Source organism: Nannospalax galili, unplaced genomic scaffold (assembly GCF_000622305.1).
Source record: "Nannospalax galili isolate Female #2095 unplaced genomic scaffold, S.galili_v1.0 scaffold888, whole genome shotgun sequence".
NCBI classification, from domain to species: Eukaryota; Metazoa; Chordata; class Mammalia; order Rodentia; family Spalacidae; genus Nannospalax; species Nannospalax galili.
Genome location: NW_008357921.1, coordinates 1,882,015 through 1,888,485, shown reverse-complemented (window position 1 = coordinate 1,888,485; position 6,471 = coordinate 1,882,015). Strand labels below are relative to the sequence as shown.

Sequence of the window (6,471 nt, the reverse complement as noted above, 5' to 3'; positions counted from 1 at the left end):
TGAGTGCACCCACTCTGTCACTGCCGCTGCTGCTGTCGCTGCCACCCTTCACTGGCATCAGAACCCAACTTCTTCAGTCTTTCAACATGGACTGGAAAGGCCAGTTGGCTCCTCCAGAGTCCTCCAGACCTCAGGTGCTAGGTTGGGACTGCTCAAGCACCCAGCCTTGTGGACTGAGCAGCTACCAGGTTCTCCATTTCTCCAATGTGAAGACAGCCATTGTTGGACAACCCAAATCATACCATGTGATCTAACAGATTCGTTTTTGATATGTGTCATTTTATCACTTGTGTTCCTCTATAAAACTGACAGCTACACTTCCATCCCACTTTCGTGTGACGTGAATTCTGTTGCTCTCTTGGTCCCCTACGTAGCCACCTCCCGAAGGCTTCTCTTTCCCTCTCATGGTCCCTTTCTGGCTTTACAACCTATGCATACATCCCCTTATATACACACTATAAAAGTAGGATCCACATGTAAGAGGAAAACAAGTGCTGTTTGTCTTCCTGAATCTGGATCACCTTAACTAATGTAATATTGGCAGTTTTGTCCCTTTTCTGGCAAATGTCATGATTTTGCTTTTCTTTATGGCTGAATAAAATTCCACTGTCTGCGGACCACATTTTCTTTATTCATTCATCTATTGATAGGCATGAAGTCTGGTTCCATTTACAAAAAAAAAATATGGATGTGCAAGTATCTTTGTGCTGGGACTTAGTCTCTGGACTTCTCTTTTATTTAGAAAAGCAATTTATTCCATTGCAAGCAGTTACATAGTTAGTCATGGAGAGTAATAGGCCTGATGGTGAGACAGGTCAACCAAAATAGAAATGGTATCAAATTTTGCGGTAGAACTAACTCAGAAAAAAAGCCTCTTACCAAGGATTAATTTAATTTTAAAAACAAAACCCATCAATTCACTCTTCTCAACTTGATAGTTCACCTGTGGTACAACTGCCAAGTAAAAACATTCATTTTTACAACTTAATGGTCCCAGGTTTTTAGTTTTTTTTTAATTTTTAAAATTTATTATCTTTATTTTATGTGTATGAGTGTATTGCCTGCATGTATGTGAGTGCACCTGTGTCGTGCAATGCCACAGAGTTCAGAAGAGGATGCTGGGAATTGAACCCAGGTCCTCTGCAAGAGCAGTCAGTGCTTTTAACCGCTGAGCCATCTCTCCAGCCCCCCATTTTTTTAAAAAAAAAAACATAACAAAAACCATTTCACAGAAAGAAAAACGATGTGAAAACAGTTGAAGAAATACACTAATAAGCAAAAACATACGGGAAAGGAGGGACATGTGATCTTAACTGAAGAAACCAAGAGGAGACAGGACCACATAGGAAAATGTACCCTGGAGATCCAGGCATGAGAACAGAGAGTAGGAATCTAGGACTTGACCCTCCCCTGACTCCTGAGTAAAAGTGACAGCTTGCAATCATGGCTCCAACACATACCTTACTTGGCTCTCTATTCATTAATCACTCTAGCCGTTACTTAGAGTCTGAAACACTTGGGAATATAGATTAAGAAGAAAACTAATCACACTTAATATGCCTGGCTTCTGAAGCTACTTTAGACCTAGGTTTGTTACTAGAAAATTCCTGAAGAAAATTTAAACATAAGTCTGTGGCCTTGTTGAATTTAGACTTCTAGTTAAGATTTAGAAAACACCCACTGTTTGGGCTCACAGTATTACTGGTGGCACCTATCATAGAGGGAGAACTGAACAAAGTCTGTGTCTCTCAGGGTTCAGGGGAAAACAGGGGGAGTCTAAAATCAAGTGTAGACATGCCTAGCATCTTTGTCCTTCTGGGTCCATACTTCCTTGAGGTCTCCATCATTACAAATGTTCTCTGCCATCTGCCACACTTGCATGATATTGTCTTCTGATACAAAACAAAACACCCAAGATTTGTAGGGATTTCAGGAGAATTCAGATGTCTTGGCAGTGTGGCCGCCATGAATAAACAACTCTTGTGGGCCTGCATCTTCTGGGAACTGTTCCTCTCCAATTTTACTCAAATCTCAGACATTCAGTCTACAGTCGGTACCACTAGAAGCCAAACTAGTCTCGTTGTGAGGTGACCACTGAACTTGGAATATTTCATCCTACATGATTCAAAGGAATGCTACTTGAGTTTCAGATTTCTCAGCTCCCACAAGGCAACAGTCTTGTCAGTTTGATCCTGTGGCACAAATGAACTCACCGTAAGGACTGAATGACAAGCGGTTCACTTCAGCAGTGTGAGCATCAACTACATGGCTTGGTTTGGGAGTGTTATCTCTCAAGTTTCTGATTATCAGCAACTGACCCAAACAGAGACTCATGGAGCAAATGCCAGGAAAATGTCATCTCCTACTGCTGTGTGTCCTATAAAGATGGTGTTTATGGGCTGGAGAGATGGCTCAGCAATTAAGAACACTTGTTGCTCTTGCAGAGGACCCATGTGGCAGCTAACAACCATCCATAACTCCAGTTCCAGGGGATCTGACACCTCTTCTGACCTCCATGGACATTGCATGGTATGGGTGCACTTACATACTTGCAGGCAATACACCACATAAAATAAAAGCAATAAATAAAATATTTTTTTTTAAAAAGAGAGACTTTGTGTCCACCACTTTCTCTTCCTTTGGTACTGCACTGATGTCCCCTAGGCAGATGTATGGTTGTCTGAAGCACTCAGTTAGTATACAGTGAGGTTCGGTTTCCAAGAAAGCCCACAGCCTTCCTTCAGATCTCCACAGAGATGCAAGTCTGGGTCATACTCTGCAGAAGGGTCTGGTTTAGAAGGATACTCTCTGTAATAAAAATAAGAACATCACTGGATGAAGCCTTTGCTGCAGTGACGCAAGTGTTCTGGGGCGTGTAACAGGTCCTATTTACTTTTCCTTCATGGTTGATCTTGATTTCTATTTCAATTTTACCACTTACAAGAGCCAAACCTCCAAATTCTTCTTTTTCATGGTAGTAGAGTGATGCATTAAACTGAGCATCATTGTTAGGACACTGTCACAAGATGGTTTAGTTTATCCCATGTGGGTGTCCCCAGGACACATTAGTGAATGCTGAAATCTTCCCCTTCAGGTCTGATTACATCTGGAAGCCACTGGGCGATAAGCTGGGCCAGTCCAGAGCATGGATCATTACCAGATCATGAGGAAAAGGGGTGGTTTTCCCCCATAATTCCTACTCCTCATTGATCACATGTTCTTCCACTTCATCCTCAAAGCCTGCTTCCTTGGTAGCCATGGTGGCAGACTCAGGGTAGGGGAAAGGAAGTATTAGAGTCCAGGTCTGAAGATGACCCTCCCCCAGTGCAGTAAAGTTTCACAATGTGTAGACCCCTTAAAGCTAGGGGGCCACTGATATAAGAGCTGTCTCAGTACAAGCTGCTTCCCCTGATAAGTTTCACAATGTGTAGACCCCCTTAATCTCAAGATCTGGTTAATGTAAGAGACTGTCTCAGCAGAAACGGCTTCTTCCTGACAAAATCTAGACCCCTCCGCTTCAAATAATTTTTCCCACTTTGTGTACTCCCTAGCCCAGCCCCCCAAAAGCTCCCAGCTGACAGCCCATGAGCTGACAGCTTCTCTTAAGCCCAAGTTTGGGGCTGTCCTGTGTGCTTTCTCTGCCAATAAACCCTACCCTGCCGGAGTGCTTGTTTGTGTCCTGGTGCTTTGTCCCAATTTACTCGATTTACCTATCAGGGGAGTCCTGAGGTGGTGTGTCACAGGTGGGAGAAGGAGACTTCAAGCTAGACTTCTTGATTGCTGGTCTTAGAGTCACACTGACTAGGTTTGACTATTAAATTCAGACCTATTCAGGAAAAATTTACTGAGTGCCTACAACAACGTTATTGGGAGAAAGAGAGTATGTAAAGATGGACTAACCATATGCTACAGTGTAGGAATATGTTTGGGGAGGGAGGGTTGAGAAGACATCCATGGGGTAGAGAGCTGGGGATCACTGACAGGGAGGAGGTCTGGAAGTCACACAGGAATGAAGGTTATAAATGAAGAAAGAAAGTTCTGTGGAGCTGAAGAGAGTGAGATGCCATGTAAGAGGGATGAGTGTGGAGAGGTGGGAGAGAGCTGGAGCGTGAGGGCCTTGGGGACCGTGTTGCATTTTGAATCCTATCAATTAGGCCATGGAACATCACTGAAGCATTGTGTGTTGGACAGTCCCATGACCATGGGAGATGTGGTTCAAGGTCTTAGGGTTTGGGCATCACTTGGAGCTTACTGGAGATTCTCCAACATCACCTGGACTTACTGCTCAGGGTATATACTTTAACACGATACCAGGAACCTTACAGAGCGACTGGTGTGAGCAGCCCTGCTTTGCCAAGTTCCCTATGGTTGCTCTTGGAGATTAAATGAGAGTGTCAGAGGTGCTGAGCACACAGGCACAGTGAGGACACTGCTCTTCAGATTCAGGAGAAATAATGGAGGCACACCATGCCTGAGACAGAAGGGATGTGGAGTCCACCCAGGATGAGTTTGAGCATGTCCTTTGTCTGCCTCTGCCTTCCCAATACTTCATCTCTTCCAGTGGGAGTCTCATGTCACTCAGGCTCAGAACATTGCACAAAAAGACTTCCAAATTGCCTCTCACAGCTGTCTCCCAGCCTATCTCCTCCCAGCAGTGACAGCCACCTTCCAACTGATTACCACAGCTGGAGCAGTCCAGCATAGCATAGTCTTGATCTCCAAGTACCCTTGCCCATGGTCCCTGATGGCTCACACCTTTTCCTTCTAGAACAAGTCCATGCCTCTCTCCAGCACTCTGGGCTTTTCACAGTTGCAACACATCCTTTTGTAACAGACACATGTCCCACTGTGCCTGAGTAGATCCTGCCCTACAACCCAGCAGAACTAGCCTCTAGTCTAGGAATATAAGCAGGTTCCCCCTGCTCTCATCTCACACCAGCCTTCTGAAAATCTACCTCTTTCCTAACACTCCAAACACATCACTTCCATGCCACTCTGTAGATAGCATTTATTGTTGAATTTTCTACTCATTAAAATGAGTATATTACCACTGTTAAGAAGACATTGAAAAGAATAAGGAACTCAATTTAGCTCTCCTGAAAGCCCTGCCCCCGTAGCCAGGCCCTACTCAGTTCATGTCTCTGCTTCTCAAAGACAGGCTCTGAAAATCCACTGCAGAAAGCCAATAGCCTATGCTGGCTGCTTCTGGCTGGAGGTGGAGAAAGCCAGGCCCCAGGTAGAACTCACAGAGTCATAAAGGCTGCCACACCACCATCTCCAAATGGACCTCTGAGCCAGTGTGAGGAGGTGGCTCAGTCTCAGGGATCTCATAAAGGTAGATCAATCTAACTAGAGCAACATGTAGGGATTGTTAATAGTTGAAGAATGGTGGAGGTAAAGAAAGCTGTGCTCATAATGTGCGTGAGCGTGTGTGTGTGTGTGTGTGTGTGTGTGTGTGTGTGTGTGTGTTCCTTCTCCAACTCTGGGGCTCCAATTGTAGATACCTGTAACCTACAGGGCTGCTGTCCTCTGCTCTCTATGTCAACTCTAGCTAATAATCCAGCACACGTAGAATATTCTTCATATTCTGTGCTGGATGATGCTGAGGACATAGAGAAACCAGATATTCCTGCCCTCAGAGAGTCCATAGCCAGGTACAGTCATCTTACCAGGGTCAGACCCTCTACCATGAGCTCTTCCAAGGCTAAGGCATCTCATTCTCCCTTGGAAGTGAGTCCTGGGAAACTGACTTCTTCAGTGTCTTATAAGGGCTCATGGCAGGAAAGTCAGATAACTCAAAACAAGCCTGGGCAAGATGGCACGTGATAAAAACAGAAGTGCTACACTTCAAGGAGTGACCTTCATTTCAGGAAGGTAGTGAAAACCTTACAGGTGACATAACACTAAGATGGATTTGAAAGCAAGAGAAGGATTTCCTCAAGTAGAAAGGAGGGAAGAGCACTTTCAGACATGTGTTACAGAAAAATTCCATGGCAGCTGGTGTGAAAGATGGACCAGCAGGGGGAAAATCAGTGGATGGTAGGCGATCCAGGATGGAGACACAAGAAGGCTTGATGGGAAACCGGTGTGAGGAAAATGGTGGGAACTGGTTCTGGGAGTTTAGCAGAGACTAGCCAGTGCCAACTTGAAAATGGTCCCTGTTGCCAGGATTTGGAGCAGAGCCAGCAGGCACAGGGCCTGCCTTTCCGGACCTCCAGTATGGCTGGGTGAGGTGTTTAGGTGTTTGGAGGAGCCTGGGCTGATGGGAGGGCACTGTGCAAGTGATCTTTAGATGCTAGGTGCATCATTTATTAGGAGAAATGGTGCCGCCTCTGCCTGCGTGCTGGGAGTTCGTTTGTTTGATTCCCCTCGTTTCCCTCAAATGGGACATAACACAGAGCTGCAATAATTTTTTTAAATTCTAAATTTGTTTCTTTGCTTTAGTAAAATGGCCCTTGATTCAATTAATTT

General features: G+C 44.8%; 1 pseudogene; it reads right to left on the bottom strand.

The window, feature by feature from the left end:
• Positions 1–1,798: 1,798 nt before the first annotated feature.
• LOC103752023 lies at positions 1,799–3,259 on the bottom strand (annotated as a pseudogene).
• Between the last annotated feature and the right edge of the window lie 3,212 nt (positions 3,260–6,471).